The following is a 20,087-nucleotide window of genomic DNA, read 5'->3' on the forward strand; positions in this document are numbered from 1 at the left end:
ATAAAGCATTGTGACGTAATAAAGCAGCTATAATGAACTTTGTTTGAAGTTGATTGAAACTTGGAATAGATTTAAATATATTTCATTAAAAAATTAGTTTTCAAAGTAAACTTTTTGCATGTAATACTTATGAACAAACATTAATATGTTTATTATATGACTTTGATTATAAAATGTTTTAATCTTTAAAATTAACGTTTTAATTCATTAATTAATTAATGTTTTTTTAGATAAAAAAAGAAATTTTTTAGATTAGGTTATTATGTAGTTTTTTTAGCACGTTTGTTCATGTGTAATTTTATTTGAAAGTATTTGAGTATAAAAATTTAAAATTTATATAAAAAATACTAAATTAACAGTTTAAACTTGCACCTAAAGTTAATAAAATGTATTGTAAAGATCATTACAAAAAAAAAACTTAAGTAAAGTAGCAATTGTTATGAATAAATTAGTAACTTTTGAAAAAGTATTATTATTGTGTTAATAATAAAATAAGTTGTTACATTGAAAGTATAAGTAAAGTTTATATAAGTTCTACAGTGAGTTTATAAAGTATCAAGTTTATCAATCTATAAGGTAACTAGTTCTGAAAAGCTATAACTACGTTTTTGCTTAAACATTTTTTTTACTTTAATAAAGTTTTATTGGTTTTGCTTTACACATAAAACTGCAAATGTAAAAATTGTACAGTATTATAACTCTTAGAAGCATTTAAAACAACATTTAATAATATCTTAATAAATAAATAAATAAATAATAACGGTCATAAGATACTTATGACCGTTAAAATACCTTAGCAAATTATTTTACCTCTACGTTTTTTAATAGTTAAAAATGCTGTTTAAGCATTTAACTTTTAAATAAACAAAACCATTTCTTTTGTAAGTATTATAAAATAGCTAAAAACTTAATTAAACAATTTTAGTGTTAAAAGTAAAATTACCAACAATAGATAATCAAAATGTGAATTTAATAGCAGATATAAAAATTTATACTTAAGAGTGATTATTTGCATAATTGGGTAACTTTAAAAAAATAAGTATTCTTAAAGAAAACTGTACTAAGTGCATACAATTATGTAACTTATCAAAAACTTTATATCTAAATATGAATTAGTTTAATTGTTTTTTATATGTTCAATATAAAGTTAAGAGTATTTAATACAGTTAAAAGTACATTGATACCTTTCGTATTTACTTTTACTTAAGTAGCTTTATCTGACTAAATTATTTTTATCATAAAATTTTTCAGCATAATTATTTTGTAAAATGTATTGAAGTTCAAATTGTTATATGGTTTAAGTATACAATTTCAAAAAGTATTCATAAAAAAACTTCAAACATTTTCTTTATAATGCAAAAATAAATAATTCATGTGCTTTCTAATACAATCAAAAAGAGAGGCATCAAGTACTGTAGACATACTTAAACCAAAGCATATTTTTAAGCGTATAAGTATATAAACATCTTTATGCGTATAAGTAACATTTTTTCTACAATGCCAAAGTATGTTTTGTTGTATAATGACATGCTATTTTTGTCCAAATATATAGACTAAAAGTGTTTTTTTTTATTTAGAGTAATTAAAAAAAAAAAAACAACTATTTAAGTATTTAAGCAGAGTTTGAAAACTCTTATTTAAACGTAATAAAATATTCAACGTTGATTTGAAAACTTATAATAATAATACAAAATGTTTAATTAAACTATTTTACAACAGAATCTGAATAGTTTTTTCTTCTCTTTATATATTTCAATAATTTCCAGCTGTCAAAATAATGCTGAGTTTGTTTTAAATTAAAAAGTTAAGATTACCTTTTTTGTGAGTTCGGTTAATTATATTTAAAATTATTTAGCTTAACAATGTACATATGCTTTGTACAACTAGTTAGCTATACTTTATGTGCAGTTTTGGTTTGGTAAACACTTATACGTATATATGTAAACATCGTGAATAAATCAAAATAAGTCAAAGTTATTATAGCTTATGGTTTTTAATTTATAAAATTTTAACTGTTACAATGAAAAACTAAGAAATTTAATTAGTTATGATGTTGTAAAATTTTTAAGGAAACACTTTTTTGCTAATGAAATTAAAAAATAAATTTTTAGTTTTATTTTTTTGAAAGACTGGTTTGCAGATGAATTATAATATACCACAAGTTGTAGTCAACTTCAAACAAAATTAATTATAGCTGCTTCATTACGTCACAATGCTGTATAATTCGATAAAACTCGCCCTCATCACAAGTTTCCGTAGTGTAGCGGTTATCACGTTCGCCTAACACGCGAAAGGTCCCCGGTTCGAGCCCGGGCGGAAACATTTTTGTTCATTTTGAGCATTTGTTTTATACTATTTAAACTAAGTAAGGCATTGAATTGTTTACAAAAGTTTTACACTTCATTAATAAATTTTAAACTAAGTATATTTTGTTCTAAAATGACATACATTAATGATATTGGTTAAATATTTTTCTACAAAAATCCCTAATTTAACTTTCATTTTGAGATACTTGATAAGAATTTAATTTTATTGTAACCTCATTAAGTACAAAAATTTATCATTTTTACACATTTTAAAAACCTTTCTATCTTAAGTGCTTTATAGTTTAAGAGCCTAAATAAATACGAAATTTTAAATGTAAGTAATCTACGAAAAACCATCATTATAATTTCATAGACATGCCCTCATTGCAAGTCGTTGTGGCCGAGTGGTTAAGGCGATTGACTAGAAATCAATTGGGCTCTGCCCGCGCAGGTTCGAATCCTGCCGATGACGCTTTTTTTTATTTAGATCAATAAATTAATTTAAATGAAATATTCATTAAGCTTTATTAGTAAATTTTAAGCTTCAAGCGTGATAGATAACAATTTTTAAAAGCAGATAGGTTCTTTCATTATGCAAATCACACTTATCAATTTCATTGTATTTAAGTTTTTAATTAATGTTTTAAAGATAACCAAATATTTTTAGTATTTACCACATATATCCACATAAACATCTACTAAGTTTACTAATATATACTAGCTTTTGACATTTAAAATTTTTTTTAACAAACTGATGACAAATCAACAAAAATTAAAACAAATTAGATTAAGTTTAAAACAAATAATCCAACATTACTGATAGTAAAACTACTTGACCAAAATAATCAAATCAACATAACTGATATAAAAAATAATAAAAACAAATCTGTTAACATCTCCAACTAGTTTATAAAATTTTATTTTAGAATGAATTAGTTTAAAAAAACAAACAAACATTGCTGATGACGGCTTTTTCCAACGCCCTTTTGTTCTGCGCCCTGACAACGACCCTCTCGTCAACCGTTTCCATGGTAACCAGCTTGTACACCACCACGGGGCGCTCTTGTCCGATGCGGTGGCACCTGTCCGACGCCTGCATGTCGTTCTGCGGGTTCTGTGACGTCATAATTAGTTAGGTGTGACGTTGTAATACAATTTAGTGAAGATCGTATTGTACAATTTTTTTTTAAGTTATTGGATGTCATATTGCAAGTTAAAAGTTAACACTAGAAAAATTAAAAATTATCTTTTACTTAATTGATAGTTTATAATGACTTAATTTACAATTATCAATTAGAAAATCAATTCAAACAAATTTTGTTTTCTCACAATATTATTCATAAATAAAAACATTATTAATTTTAGTTTTTGATATTTGTTAAAAATCTTGATGGTGAAAAAAGTCTTCAACATTCTTTAAAATTCAAAAATTTAAACAAATTTCAAAATCTAATAAGAGTATCAGCAGCCTTTAAAACAACTTATAATTTATTAAATAAACCAACCCAATCACTGTCAAATATAATAACAGTGTCTGCTGCAGTCAAATTAATTCCAAGACCTCCGGCTCTAGTTGAAAGAAGAAAAATGAAAATATTCCTGTCTCTGTTGAAAGAATCCACCTAATAAATAATACCTTAATTTTAATTATTTTGTTACAATAACTAATTTTAATTTTACAAATAGTTTTATTTTCATTGTACATAATCACCTACACATACAATACATGTATGTATTTGTTTTTTTTTATCTAGATAAAATAGACTTATTATTAATCATTAAAAAATCTTGGATTTAGATAAATATAAAACTAAAAACAAAGGTTTCTATTTGTTTTTAAGGAAATATCTAAAAACATATGTTGAAAGTTTAAATTTATTTTTTAACCACTTAAACTAAGCTTTTAATGATAGAAAAATCTATATAAAAGCGATAAACATAAACATTTTTGTAAACTATTTTATAGTATAACAATCAAACAAACCAAAACAAATCTGTCATCTGGTTTAGTGCTTCCATCAAATCTTACATAATTGTAACTTCTCAGGTCTAAAAATTCCTCTAAAACATCTAAAATACGGGTCATTTGACTGAATATAAGTACCTAAAAAAAACATATAATAAACTAAGATATTCCTCCAAAATATCTTAATTCGTATCATATGGCTTAATATAACTACTTAAAAGTATTAAGTAGTTTTTTAAAGTGTTTATTATTGTTAGTAAAATACTGTTTAATCAATTTAAATAACTTTGTTGTAAATTAATCACACACTATCATGTAAACAAGTACTTAATAATATTCAAAACACGCTTTAAAAACCTAATCAATATTTAAAGTTTTAAATAATTTAAACTTTATATAAATAAACAATTTAAACTTTGTGTCCTTGTTGTTTAAGTACTGGAAGCATTCGATCCAGTAACATAAATTTTCCACTATTTTCAACTATACCATCGTCTATCTAAAAATTAATTAAAAAGCTTTATGACTAGAAAAACTGTTAAACTATATCAAATCATACAAACATATTTACTAACTGTAAATAAAAGCTTTGGTTTCAATAAAATTTATTAAACGCAATATCAGATTAACATAATGCGTTACCAAACTTAATTAAAACTATGAAACTTATTTTAAAAATAAAAGGCAAGGTCCTACCGAGACTTGAACTCGGATCACAGGATTCAGAGTCCTGTGTGCTAACCATTACACCATAGGACCGCACGGTAAATTAATGTTAACAGCGTTTTTATAGCTAATACAACGCGCTCGCGAATTCACGGTTTGTATGACGTAACAATGCTATAAAAATACAAGCTTGTCGAAATTTACAAGTGGCTCGTTGGTCTAGGGGTATGATTCTCGCTTTGGGTGCGAGAGGTCCCGGGTTCAAATCCCGGACGAGCCCGTTTTGTTTATATTATTTAAAACGAAAAGTTTAATTACAAAGTTTACTTAATATTAAAAGAGTAAATTGAAGCTTTACTAATCACTTTTCATAAATTTTGAGTGTATGCAAAATACAACAACTTTAGGGTTATAACAAAAACATAAAAAACAATATACATATATTGGTCTTAACGGTTTTATCCTAAAACATAAAGTTACAAATAACTCATCATTATTTTTAGTAGACATGATATCAAGTAAATAATAAAACTTATTAATAATTTGTCATTATTTTTCAATGGATATGATATCAAGTAAAAAACAAAACTTACTAATAATTCATCATTATTTTTCAATGGATAGGATATCAAGTAAGGATGGTTGCAACATTTTCTTAAAGTCATCATCATGTTATGTTCAGATAAATTAATCACTTGATTACCGAGATTTAATTCCGTTTGTTTCTTAGGGGTATCTGTTTGAAAACTAATTAAATCAATGTTCTGAGAGGTTTTAAATTTATTGCCAGAATTTAATTTGTTTACGTTTGTATTAAGTGTATTAGTGTTTGTTTTTAAAAAATCAAAATTTTTTTTAATACGTTTGGTATTTGTGTTTAAATAGTTAATATTTGATTTTAAGGTCTAAATATATGTATCTTTAGTATAAGTATTTTTATTATGTTAATATCTGTACTAAAAATTTAAGTGCTTGTTTTTTACATGTTAGTATTTCTTTATGAAATGTTAGTATTTACATTAAAAATTTTATATTTACATTAAAATATAAACAATTGTTTTTAAAATGCTAGTATTTGTCTTATAAATATTAGTGCTTAATTTTTAAATGTTATTTTTGTTTAATTTAAGTAATTGTTTTATAAACGTTAGTATTTGTTTGTAAATGTAGTATTTGTTTTTAGAACGCTACTATTTTATTTTAAAGTTGAAACATATTTTTCTAATATGTTAGTATTTGTGTTTAAAATGTTAATATTTGTTTTAAACAATAAATAAACTGATATTGATTTAGTAAAATTTAAGTATATAATTCTAAAATTTTAATACCTGTAATAAAAATGATAGCCATGGATTTTAATATGTCAGTTTTCAAGTTTAAAATGTTGTTGCTTGTTTTTAAGATTGTAGTACTTCTTGTACTCCTACTTGTAAGTACTTGTTTATGTAATGTTATTTCAAAACTTTTTAATTTAAGTTATAACAATAGCATTTGTTTTTAAAATATTATTTTTCGATTTTAAGACGGTAGTATTTGTTTTTAGTATTTAATTTTATCTTTAAATATTCGTAAGTATTTATTTTAAAAAGGTTAGTAGTTGTTTTGAAACGTTTTTAACTTACTATCATCTCTTTATGACACTTAAACTAAGTTACTAAGTTTATTCATTTCTACTGGATATTGTGTTAATTTGTTTTGAATTTTCATATTAAAAAACGGTTCATAAAGTTCTTTTAGTGCTAGTAAAATATTAAGTAAAACAGTCATTATGTTAAGAAAAACTAATGTTCGTATGGTATAACTTTCTCTTATTACAACAATAAATAAAACACCAAAAATAAAATTAAAAATTTGATTAAAAAAAAATTAATAACTATAACTTTAGGAACTATAGCATTACACCATTTATTTTGATAGTTTGATCTAAAAATATAATATCAAATACCTTTTTGTACTATACTCCTATTCCTCTTTTTTGATTTTATTTCGCAATTTTTGATGCTCAAAAGCTGAAATTTATTTCAATTTATAACTAAAATATTCAGTTTTGTTTTTCATAATAAAAAGTTTTATCTTTTTTAATAGAAACTAAAAAGCTACAATAGATAATTAAATTAAAAATAAATATTTTTTTGCAAAAATACTATTTTAAAATTTGTTTTCCTTTAATAAGGATATTTGAAAATCTAAAATTTACAAACTTACAAATCTAAAACTAAATTTGATTCTACGAAGGTAAATTTATATAGGTTCAAATACAGTTCTAACTATGTAAAAGATTACTAATTGTATTTTTTTATTATACATTAAGTGCACAAATTATGTTTCAACGGGTATAAAAAACTAATACTAAAAATAAATACAGAGTATGTTATGTCGAATAGTAAATTATTTTCCAAAACAATTAATGGCAATATATCAAATCTTTTTATTACAAAGCTTAAATTAATATCATAAAAATTTCTTATTTTACAGTTGGTATTTTGTATTATTTTCTCAAACCTTTTTATCGTAAAGAAAGTAGTAAATATTTTTACTAACTTTATATACTTTTTAAACCTTTTTTTAAACATTCAAACCTTTTTATTATAAAGCAGATGTTTAATAGACTGGTCCACAATTGCTTCGTAATACTGATGTTGTAATTTGGACATCGGACATTTGACCATAATTTCCCTTTTTGGCGGTAATTTTGCATCTACATCGTTCTTTGTTCTTCTTAACAGGAATGGTGCAAGAACCTTTTCAAAAAAATCATTATTTTTTGTCAAATAATATTGAAACTAATCAATAAAAAAATTAAAAGTTATTAAAAAAAGAAATCATCCATAGAAAAAATTATATTTTGAACACAAACATTTTTACAGAAAAGGTGCTAGAACCTTTAAAAAAAAATCAAGCAAGATAACTAATAATAAAAACTTGCTAGAGTCTAAAAAACATTTAACAATCGATTGTTTAACTTACTATGTGTTAAAAGAGCAATAAAAATTTATTTTTAATTAAAAAATACCTGAAAATAAAGTGTTTTTAGTTCAAATAATTAGTATAGGCTTTAGCTATATTTTATCAACATTAAAACATAAGTAATCTTCAAAAAAACTAAAGTCCTTTAAAAATCCTATTTTATTTAGTCTTTGTTCCAAAATATAAAAAAAAATGAGTGAACTATTGAAAGTCAAATTTCAATTAAATCAATGTGTTTAATTAAAATAAGAGTATGTAACCAAAGCTATTTATTATCAAGCAAAATTAAGCTCAAGTCTTGATAGGAATTATAAATATAAAAACATTAAAATAAGACTTGACTTGAGGTCAAACATACCTGACTTAATATAACTTACCATAGAATATTTAAGCAATATAGATTAACGTTTACTTAACAAATGCCTGGAAATAAGCACATAGTTTAATAATTTATGCAGGCTTAGAGCTACATTCAAAACAACATTAAAACAAAAGTAAACCTTCAAAACGAAATAAAAATTGTTACTAAAATAATGATTTTTTTTAAACCAAGGCTGTTTCCTATCAAACAATATTGAGTTAAATTTTTTGAAAAAAGGGAACGAGTATAAAAAACATTAAAATTAGTGATAAAAAAACAGTAATAAATTTAACGAACCTGGTGTAATAATGTCAGAATGTTGTTATGCTGAGTGATTGCTTTGAATTCGAAAAACTGTTCAAATCTGCAAAAAAAAAAGTTATTGAACTTTCATTTATTTTGTACACTAGGTTTATAAGAGTAATTAATGAAATAGTTTAAACTTTACAAAAAATGTTTTACATAAACAAACTTAGTACATTTTAGTTTTCATTGTTGTAAGCTTACTTTTCATTTGTAAAACACTAACTATGAAACTTTTTAATTTAGATTTTTTAAAACACTATTCTTAATTTGTTCGACGTTTTACTTCTACTTACATTCTTACATCGTCGAAAATATCTGGAAACAGAAAATTGAGCAAAGTCCACAGTTCGGTCAGGTTGTTCTGTAGTTGTGTTCCCGTTAATAACACTTTATTTCCTACCTGAATGAAAATTAAACTTAATTTAATCATTATAAAAATACTGCCTTGTCAAACTAATTACAAAAGAACACAACATGTTGAAGAAATACACTGAATACAACCTTAACTCTCATTGAACTGTTTCAGTTAAAATAATACCATTGTTGATTTCTTATTACGTCATAAAAGCAGATATAAGCTTTGTAAAAACAAATAACTTTTGTTCGGTGTGATCCTGGCTAGCTCAGATGGTAGAGCGTTGGAGTATCACTTCAACAATCAGAAGTTCAATGTCAGACCCCTTTTAGTTTTTTCAATTTAAAAGCTTTTGTTCAGTCTAGACCGAGTAAAGACTTAAAAATCAACTAATATATGTATAAATGTTTAAAGCTCATATTAAATAAGAAAGTGCCGCCAGAGAGGATTGAACTCTCGGCCGCTGGTTTACAAGACCAGCGCTCCGCCACTAAGCTATGGCGGCTTGCAGAAATCGGTAACACTAAATTTAAAAATATCTGAATTGTTACGTCACAATGTATACATTATAAAATTTAGAAAACCTGGAAGCAATTTTTAAAAAAACTTGGCAACCCTGACCTACAAAACTTTTATGTTTGTTAAAGTTTTGAAGTATAAACAGTCTACACCAGGGTTTCCCAAAGTGTTCCATATGGCCTCCTTGGGGGCTATTACAGAAATTAAGCGACCATAAGCAGCAAAGGGGCCGTGAGTAGTAAAGGGGCCATATGGGGGGCATACAAGGCTATGAGTTGAAAATTACACTAGGTATTCCGGAGTTTATGATGAAGAGCTTAAAAAAATGTCTCAATTTGGTAGATTTTTGAGAAAACTTGTGGATGGGGCTATACCTTTTTTTTATTTTTTTTAAAGGGAACCTTATGAAAAAAGTTTAGGAAACTCTAGTCTACAATCTGACAATAAAATCAAAATAGTTTTAGATAACTTATAAATTTTTGCAAGTTGTCATATCTCTGTGGCAGAGGGTTGGTCTAGTAAACCTCTCTGGCGGCACTTTTTTATTCATTTTATTCAAAATGTAAAATTTTTGTTTCAAACTGATGCTTTAAGTAGTTTGCTTTATTTAAGTTTTTATAAAGAGTGCATGGTTTAAGAGTCGTTTGTCTTTCCAAACCTTGTAGATTAAAAAGTTGTTTAAAGGATTTATACTAACTCAGTCTTGTTATACTTGAAACTATTTATTATAGTAATAAATTATCCTATCATTATGGAAGGTTTAGTGATGTTTCAACTAACAGAAAGTAATGTAACTTAACAAAATTTAACTTAAAAATTTACCTTTATTCTGCATACAAGATTTTAATTTGACAAAAACCAACACTGATATATTAGACTAGCATATACTTCAAAAACGTTTAGTTTTCATAACATTTTAACTATGATATAGAATCAATATAAAAACGTGCCTCGAGCGAGGATCGAACTCACGACCTTGAGATTATGAGACTCACGCGCTGCCTACGGCGCCATCGAGGCTACAATGAAATAAACATTGTTGCGATTATAATCAAGTTTGCTAACGTTTATGACGTAATAGTGTAATTTAGTTTGACAATAAGTGAACCAGATCCAAAGGTACCAAATCATGAAGGTACCAAATATTGTTAATATAATGGCAGTTTTTTGATATTGCTTCTAATTAAAAGCAGACTGGGAACTTTCCTACTTTTAAAAATTTGTTTACTTTATTTATAGATATGAAAACAAAAGATAAAACTATACATATATTTAAAAATGTAATATTTAAATTTATATAAAATAATAAAACTTTTAAAATAAATTTAATAATTTAATAATAAGTAGATTTTAAATTATTTTTGTTTATAAGTGACTTATTTGATACTAAACATTTATATTCTATTCTACTTAGCACATTCAATTTATAATTCAGCATTTGTTAAGAAATTGTGTGGTGTCTAAGCTTGTAAGCTCTATATTTATTAAGTTTCACTGGTACTTTTTGCTAGGAAGTTTCATTAGGTTTCTTTTTTAGATGTTTATTCATATATAGGGCAAGAATGCTGTATTATTTATTTGTGTTTTAAACTGTTATTTCATTACACTTTCATTATTTAACATAGTCATATTTCTCTCAGAATTTCAATTTAATTTCTTATTATTAACAGAATTTCTGATATAATGAGGTATAACTAAATGTTTATTAACTAGTCAATGAACATAAGTTTACAAAGTTTAAAGATATAGAGAGGTGAGTTAGGATTTAAAAGCATGTTTTAAATCAAAAATAAACAATAAACCTAATTTGTACAATACAGGAAAAATTAAGATTTTATATTTTGAATTTTTTAGAATTCTAAAATGGGTAACTAAACGAGAGTGCGTAACGTCATGAGTGCGTAAAGATGCGAAAGGTTACTGTGCTTATAAAAGATATACTTATTTCTATTTAGAATTCATTTGACTTGTCATTTAAGGTAAATACAGTTTAAAACACAAATCTATAAACATCTTTTCGCATTAAAATTCTTTGTTGCATAACCAGCTAATATAAACGCAGTAGTATACATCAGTTCAACAGGTTCCATAGTGTAGCGGTTATCACGTCTGCTTTACACGCAGAAGGTCGCGGGTTCGAGCCCCGCTGGAACCTTTCTTCAATATTCATTTATTTTATTATTAATTAAAAATTAACTTCAGTTTTGTTAACATTTCTTACAACTACTTTAAGACGTTAAAAGACAGTTATCGATTTTTTTTTTGTCGGTAATAATTTTTCTTCAAATGCAGAAGATGGAACATTTTATTTATATTTAGGTTAAGTCCAGATACTTTTTCTCAAATAAAACTAGCCGTGTTTAAGAGTAATAGTTGGGGTAACAATATTAATTGGTTTGAGTGTATCAGCTGTCCATGTGAAGTTGACTCTCCGTGCGAATCTATCCTTAGTAACTTTAATCACAATTAAAACAAACTAACTGAGAAATATTTCAGCTTTTTCAACGTTAGTCCCCGGTGGTTTTTGACTTTGTGCCCTTCATCTAAGACCATGTAAGCCCAATTGAAGCTCTATAATATTACTTGATAAACCTAATATTTTAAATAATGATTTAACAATTTTTATAAAATTTAGTAGCAGAGAATTAAAAGTAAAAAAAAGAAAATACTTTTCTAGAATCAACTAAAATTTTTTTTAATCTGATAAAGTTTTACTCAAAAGTATTTTTTTTACTCAGACAACCATCAGATATTGAAACTAGCTTTTTAAAACTAAAATACATAAAAATAAAATTTACACTTTTCCAAATAAAACTAACAGAGAGTAGGTCGTAATCTGACATCATGGTGCTGTATGAGGTAATGAGTATGACGTCATAATTGTAATCTATGTTCTGCATTCGCATGAACTTTCTCATCAGGTGAGCTCTTTCGACACTTTCTCCGTTGTACAGCATAACTGGGAGCTAAAAATTTAGAAATTATTATTTAATTTGAATATCAACATTTCTTTTTAGACTAACACTAATTTTTAGCATTACTGGGAGTTAAAACGTATTTTTATTTTCTTTTTACATTTATATTTTTTAAATTTTATTATATGTTTTCTTCATTGGCATCACTGGAAGCTACTATAATTAATAGCAATAAACACTTTAACATTTTTCAACAAATTACCCCTAACACCACAGGTAACTGTGATAAAATAATCAATTAACTTTTTTTAATTTTTATCATTTAAATAATATTGTTTCGATGTTATTTAGTTTTTTTACGTTTTCTTCGTTGTAAAGCATTACTAATAGCTATTATACAGATAAATAACAAAAACTACATACTATACGTTAATTTTTTTCATTTAGTAATTTTGTTAAAAGATTCCTATTGTATAGCATCTTAGGTAAGTTGAACATTTTCTCGTTATTATATTAAGTTTCTTTCAACAGACACGCCCTTGCATCGTTTATTTTTTTACATAACAAATACAAATTAACTACAACTGTAGACTAACAGCTTTTGTGATAGAAACTGAATCAAACAAATTTGTAATTAAATTGATGTCTATGGCTTTTAGCAAATGGTAAGCTTTGATACTTATATGTGTTTTTGTATTACTTGAAAAGTTTTTGTGTTATTTTACCTTTATTTAAAAAGTAACCTGGCATAATAATAAGTTAAAGCTAACTTAAATAAAATGTATCAAGTTTAAAATGTAAGAAGTTAAACTATACAAACTTTGTTGTCAGTAAATCATATAAGTTTATTAAGTAAGTATTACATTAAGAATAGCATTGAAAACAGTGTATATTATTTTTTAGCCGCACACTATAAATCATTTAAATGCACTGTTATAGGTATAATTTAATTATTTATCAATATCAGTAACTGAACATAGTTTCAAGGTATAAAAGAACTATAGCAGTATTTAAAAGGGTTTACTATCATTTCTAACTCGCTATCATTTCTAACCCGATCATTTCTAACCCGATCACTTCTAACCCGATCATTTCTAACCCGATCATTTCTAACCCGATTATTTCTAACCCAATCACTTCTAACCCGATCATTTCTAACCCGATCACTTGTAACCCGATCATTTCTAACCCGATCATTTCTAACCCGATCACTTCTAACCCGATCACTTCTAACCCGATTACTTCTAACCTGATCATTTCTAACCCGATCACTTCTAACACGATAACTTCTAACCCGATCACTTCTAACCCGATCACTTCTAACCCGATCACTTCTAACCCGATCACTTCTAACCCGATCATTTCTAACCCGATCACTTCTAACCCGATCATTTCTAACCCGATCACTTCTAACCCGATTACTTCTAACCCGATTAAACACTATCATTTCTAACCTGATCATTTCTAACCCGATCATTTCTAACCCGATCATATCTAACCCGATCATTTCTAACCCGATCATTTCTAACTTGATCGTTTCTAACCCGACTATTATTAATTCGATCTGTATTAATATGTTTATGTATTATAGAAATAATTAAAGATTTGTTTTAAAAACAAAAAATCTCAACAAAGTTGTTTTTTTTTATCGAAATTTAGTATATTTTGTTTAAAGTAAAACTTAATGTTTAGATAGCTTTAATAAAATTCAATTTTTATATTTATTGTTATTGAAAGTTTATTTTACCTACGCTAGACCCACACATAATAATCTGGGCAGCTTAAACTAAATAGCACATAACAAAGAGACAAACATTTATATATCTTAAAACCAAAAACTACACTTTTTTTTTAAGAGCAAAAAAAAATCAACACTTAGTATAAGACTAATTAAGTTACTTATGATTCAAAGAAATTTTTTTTTAACAAACTCAGTTTTTATTTTATAATAAGCAACTTAAATATCAAGTCTTTCAACGATCAGTAAGTTGCAATAAAACAAAACACAGCTGCTTAACCTTTCTTTTTAGAATTAACTTTAATTTATTTTCAACAAATAACCTTCTCTGCAAAATTCAGCAATACATATTGAGACAATTTAGTAAATTTCTTCTATGAATTTAGTTCAGAAATCAGCAAAGTAGTCTTAATCAAGCACTTCTACATTAAAATAAGGTTCAGTATTACTCTTATGAAATTCATTTAGATTATACTACAGTGTCAGAATAAAAACAAACTAAAAAAATTTATGAATAAAACTTCTTCTAGTTTATACATCTACCAGATTTTCACATCCTAACTTTTAGAGTAAGGTTCTGCTCATTTGTGCAACCGATTGGTATTTCATTGTTTTTATATCATTTTTTGTAGCTTTGCCAAAGCATAATCGAAAAATTTTAATACATTGACTAACCACTAAATTTAAAACCTTAAGTCCAAGCACATTAATAATACAGTTTAAATAAACATTTATCGGAAACATTAGAAAATGATTTATTGTTTACATAGGAAAGGCAATTACAATAAAATCAAACTATAGAATGAACAAAATCATACATATTAAATCAATGGTTCATTAGTACAAAATTTGTTAAATTACTGATAGTTTCTAATATAAATTATCTTATTTTAATCAAATTTGTTCAACTTTATGTAAAGATTAGTTTTGTTTAAAAGCTAAGTCCACATTTAAACTGAAACATATTTATGACTTTGTGGTAATTTTCGTGGTAATTAATTATTTTAATAGAGTTCAAAAATTGATTATAATTTAACTGTAGTTTTTAGTTTTAAAAGCATTAGGAAAAGTAGAAGTCTTCTGAATTCTAAAGATTAAATATTAAGTTTTGATAGTCGTCAATGTAAGAAATGTAATGAGCATTGCAGTGGTTTAAGACTATTCTTTACTTTTTCTTGAAGAGATTCTATATGGTTAGTATAAATTTTAAGTATGGAGACCAGACTGACAAGTTGCATTCAAATTTAGGGCAAATTTAAACGAAATACAATTTTTTAAGAGTATTAGTATGAGTATATATGAAACTTAAAACAATACAGTTAAAAAAATTTAGTAATCATAACTAGTATGGTAATTTAACTAAAAATTATTATCATTAAATCATAAGTTCTTAAAACGAAAGTGTATACTGTATAGCACAAAGTAAAACGTAGAGGTAAACTTTTTTTTGTTTATAAATAAACCCTGTCATTTACTAGAACTTAAATTAGATTTTCTTTCTTTAAGCCAATGGTAAATTATATCTAAAGATTAAATAAGAAATATTATATATAAAACTTAAACATAAAAGTTAAGTGTCGAAAACTTAATATTTTGATTTTTTCATATTTCTGATCTTGTTAGAAGTGATCTTGTTAGAAATGATTGGGTTAGAAGTGATCGGGTTAGAAATGATCGGGTTAGAAATGATCGTGTTAGAAGGAATCGGGTTAGAAGTGATCGGGTTAGAAATGATCGGGTTAGAAGTGATCGGGTTAGAAGTGATCGGGTTAGAAATGATCGTGTTAGAAGTGATCGGGTTAGAAGTGATCGGGTTAGAAATGATCGGGTTAGAAGTGATCGGGTTAGAAATGATCGGGTTAGAAGTGATCGTGTTAGAAGTGATCGGGTTAGAAGTGATCGGGTTAGAAGTGATCGGGTTAGAAATGATCGGGTTAGAAATGATCGGGTTAGAAATGATCGGGGTAGAAGTGATCGGGTTAGAAATGATAGCGGGTTAGAAATGATCGGCTCCCATTTAAAAGATATGTGTGTAGTAAGTGGTACTGTCTAAATATAAATAATTGTTATGTCATAAAAGTAGTGGAATGCACAAAACAAGTATATCAAATTCTTATTGCCTAGCTCTGAAAGCATGATATTTACTTTACTCTTCTGAGCTACGAACAAGAGCAAGATTATATAAACGCTTATATATGCCCTCATTGCAAGTCGTTGTGGCCGAGTGGTTAAGCCGATTGACTAGAAATCAATTGGGCTCTGCCCGCGCAGGTTCGAATCCTGCCGACGACGCACTTTTTTTTTATTAAACCAAAATTTACAGAATAAGTTGTTAAACTTACCTTGCTAAGGTTAAGCTTGATAGTTAAGTGTGACTGTTTTTGTATTAACTTTATGAAACTGCCATTTAATTTGTTTAAAATTTAATTTTACTGTTAAGATTTATAATATTTTTAAAGATTATCAAACATTTTGTAACTTCATTCCAAAATATGAAGAATCTTCAAAAATTTTAATAATTTCGTACAGTTATGCTTTTAAACATTTTAACAAGTTTAATGTTTCGTGCTTTACATTTTATCTCGGCATTTCTTGAAGTGGACAATTTTGGTTATTTGGGGCAATAACTAGTAAGGCTACAAGTAAATAAACGGGTTGATTATTTTCTAATTTCTGTCATGTGGGCAGTAGTGAAAATGTGTTTTGAAAACCTTGTTGTAAAAGTAAAGCTTAATTTACATAATGTTAAAAAATAAAACACAATTGAGTGGACACTTTTAGTTTATTTAAATTGCCATTTTACGTTAATAATAAGAAATTTAATATGGAATAAGACTATTGTACTACAAAATCATTCTAAAACGCAAGACTTTTATAATTCTTTAGAAGTTTGACTTGACCGTGTTTTGTAAGTAAAGGTTGAATCAGGCGAAAATTACTCTCTGTAGTCAAACCGTTGCTTAGCAATATATATATGTATATGTATATATATATATATAGATCTGCTTGTATCATCATCATGATAACAGCTGCGATGGCCGAGTGGTTAGAGCGATAGAGTTGAAATCCATTGGGGTCTCCCCGCGTAGGTTCAAATCCTGCTCGCAGCGCTTTGTTTTTTTTAATTAAACGATTAAAATTTCTTTAAGCGTTTTGGACTGTTATCTAGGATGTATTAAAAAAAAATAACAAAAGTTTTTGACTTCATACAATATTCAAAGTTATCCTTTAAAAAACTTTTAATTATTTAACTATGCAAAAATGTTTAATACAATACCTAAAAATATAAACAAATCTTTCAGTTTTGATTAAAGTATAAATAATTGCTTTAAAATTTTTTACCAATCACTAGTTGTTATAAAATAAAATTAAGTAACAGTTATTACTCTCTCTTATGAGTCCGTATATAATGTTTCTAAAATGAATAAAGATCAATTTAAAAAAAATTAATAACAACAAAAATTAAATAAATTACATTTCAGAACAAAATAAGGCAAAATAGATCAAAAAAGAAAGTACATAATATGTTTTAAAAACTTTTTATATGAAAACAAAACTATAAGTGATTCCGTGTTAATAAATCCTTACAACAGAAATGATTTTTTTGTTAAGGTTTTTTGTTGTAGTGTTAATATTTTTGTTTAAACAGTATTTTAGCTAGAATTATTATTTACTAAATAAAAACTATTGAAACTTACTTTGAGTTAAAAAACAGCACTTCTAATATAGCACCTGTGTTAACTTTGAAACTTACAATTGCTTACAAACTTTAAATGCGTTAATATGTATAAAAAATTTAATGGTCGGTTAAAAAGTATTACATTTTTAAAAAGCTTGTATTTTATGCTGTTTAAATAGGTTTTATTTATCTTTGGGTTTAGTTTAGTGGTTTTTACTAAGGCTATAATGATTATTAACACATAATTAATAACTATTCAAAAATATAAACTTAAGCCTTTGCTAACAAAGATCCGTGCGAAACAAGTTCACTGAAATATATAATGATAACAAATTAAACAGCATTCTTTCTTTATTACACTAACATATGTTTCTGTGTGTTAACGGGTAACACAATTCAACTGAGCTATGAAAATCTATAAAAAGTCGGTTAACTCGTTAACACACAGTAACATGTGTTAGTGTAATAAAGAAAGAATACAGTTTAATTTGTTATTATTAAATAGTTTATACTCATTATAACAAATTTAATTAATAGGTTGGTCTATAGATTTCTTTTTAATATAACATTCAGATATTTTTCTGAATGTCTTGAATAGTGAAATTAGTTTTATAAACGCAGTACTATATATGGGTTCAACGGGAGCCGATCATTTTAACCCGCTATCATTTCTAACCCGATCACTTCTAACCCGATCACTTCTAACCCGATCATTTCTAACCCGATCACTTCTAACCTGATCATTTCTAACCCGATCACTTCTAACCCGATCATTTCTAACCCAATCACTTCTATCCCGATCACTTCTAACCCGATCACTTCAAACCCGATCACTTCTAACCCGATCACTTCTAACCCGATCATTTCTAACCCGATAACTTCTAACCTGATCACTTCTAACCCAATCACTTCTAACCCGATCACTTCTAACCCGATCATTTCTAACCCGATCATTTCTAACTGATCACTTCTAACCCGATCATTTCTAACAAGATCATTTCTAACCCAATCACTTCTAACCCAGTTAAACCCGATCATTTCTAACCCGATCATTTCTAACCTGATCACTTCTAACCTGATCATTTCTAACCCGATCGTTTCTAGCCCATTTTACTTATGTTACGTTTTAATTTTTTTATCTGGAATTCATGGAAAAACAAACTAGTCTTAATGAAGTTATTAAAATAAATAAAAAAATAAAAAAACTTTTAGTTACTTTAAAACATAATAATTTTAATGTGTTACGTAAATTTAGTATAAATTTTAATTTTAGTATTAACTTAACATAATCTTAATATTTTTTTGCCTCACTTTTTTATTTTTTAACCTACACATAATTTTAGTTTTTTTCTATTATTTTTTTTTGTTTTTTCAATACACTTTAAGAGACGTTTTTCGTTAATCATATACAATTTACTAAATTGTTTACTTTAAAGTATTTTAAACTCTTTCTTGTAGGATTTTAAAATAAGCAGTGATAATTATATTTTAATCGGATCTTATTGTAATTAACGTGACTACATTAGTTTTAACATTAGCAAATTTTAAATATGAACTCTTACAATTGTAATATTCAGATACAAACACTTTTATATTACGGTTTAAAAACTACATTGAAAGTCTGACATAAATGTTTTATTATTGCTTACTAATGTATTAACCTTTTATAGTAGGATAGTTTTAAGTTTCATCTTAATAATTTATTTAAATTGTTATGCAATTTGCATAGGCCTATTAAGATAATGTAATTCAAACAAAGATTAGGAGAAGCTAAAAACTTTTGTTATATTAAGTGGAAAAGCCTGGTTTTTAATAAAAACTAGCTATTAAAACAGTTATGTCATATAACTAAACCGCAACAGTTGTTATGTCGATTGACCATCTAGATTTCACATCATTAATAAATTCCTACTTAGTTTTAGAGCAAAAAAAAATTTTTAACACTAATAGTTAAAAAGATAAGTTTATTTGTATAACAAGTTCGAGGGTAATTAAATCTCGCTTATGTTTTAATTGCAACTTAAATTAGTACTTTAATTGACAAAAATTTCTTTAAAATTACTTTATTATAAGCAGTTGAAATAACGAAAGTAAAAACAAAATAAGTATTAAAAATAAAACAATTTGAAATAGAATAATAAATTAATTATAGTTAGGTTAGTTAGTATAATTATATTATATTAGTTATAGTATTACTAATTATATTAGTTAGTATAATTAGGAGCAGAATTTTATAAAAACTCCATTAAGTTCTTTGTTTACTTTAATCATTTTTTTTTCCAGACGATTATTACGCAAAACATATTTAT

At 26.0% G+C, this 20,087-nt stretch overlaps 9 non-coding genes across 9 annotated transcripts; 6 read left to right on the forward strand and 3 right to left on the reverse strand.

Moving 5' to 3' along the window:
• Window positions 1-2,249: 2,249 nt before the first annotated feature.
• Window positions 2,250-2,322, forward strand: Trnav-aac (transfer RNA valine (anticodon AAC)). The gene has a single exon. It is a non-coding gene; the product is annotated as a tRNA-Val (tRNA).
• Window positions 2,323-2,696: 374 nt separating this feature from the next.
• On the forward strand, window positions 2,697-2,778 carry Trnas-aga (transfer RNA serine (anticodon AGA)). The gene has a single exon. It is a non-coding gene; the product is annotated as a tRNA-Ser (tRNA).
• Window positions 2,779-4,959: 2,181 nt separating this feature from the next.
• On the reverse strand, window positions 4,960-5,031 carry Trnaq-cug (transfer RNA glutamine (anticodon CUG)). Its single transcript has one exon. It is a non-coding gene; the product is annotated as a tRNA-Gln (tRNA).
• Window positions 5,032-5,146: 115 nt separating this feature from the next.
• Window positions 5,147-5,218, forward strand: Trnap-ugg (transfer RNA proline (anticodon UGG)). Its single transcript has one exon. It is a non-coding gene; the product is annotated as a tRNA-Pro (tRNA).
• Window positions 5,219-9,360: 4,142 nt separating this feature from the next.
• Trnat-ugu (transfer RNA threonine (anticodon UGU)) lies at window positions 9,361-9,432 on the reverse strand. Its single transcript has one exon. It is a non-coding gene; the product is annotated as a tRNA-Thr (tRNA).
• Window positions 9,433-10,393: 961 nt separating this feature from the next.
• On the reverse strand, window positions 10,394-10,466 carry Trnam-cau (transfer RNA methionine (anticodon CAU)). The gene has a single exon. It is a non-coding gene; the product is annotated as a tRNA-Met (tRNA).
• A 1,062-nt stretch (window positions 10,467-11,528) lies between these two features.
• On the forward strand, window positions 11,529-11,601 carry Trnav-uac (transfer RNA valine (anticodon UAC)). The gene has a single exon. It is a non-coding gene; the product is annotated as a tRNA-Val (tRNA).
• Window positions 11,602-16,309: 4,708 nt separating this feature from the next.
• Window positions 16,310-16,391, forward strand: Trnas-aga (transfer RNA serine (anticodon AGA)). Its single transcript has one exon. It is a non-coding gene; the product is annotated as a tRNA-Ser (tRNA).
• Window positions 16,392-17,127: 736 nt separating this feature from the next.
• Trnas-uga (transfer RNA serine (anticodon UGA)) lies at window positions 17,128-17,209 on the forward strand. Its single transcript has one exon. It is a non-coding gene; the product is annotated as a tRNA-Ser (tRNA).
• Window positions 17,210-20,087: the final 2,878 nt, after the last annotated feature.

The sequence above is a fragment of the Thalia democratica genome, chromosome 6 (genome assembly GCF_965202585.1).
Source record: "Thalia democratica chromosome 6, ktThaDemo2.hap1.1, whole genome shotgun sequence".
NCBI classification, from domain to species: Eukaryota; Metazoa; Chordata; class Thaliacea; order Salpida; family Salpidae; genus Thalia; species Thalia democratica.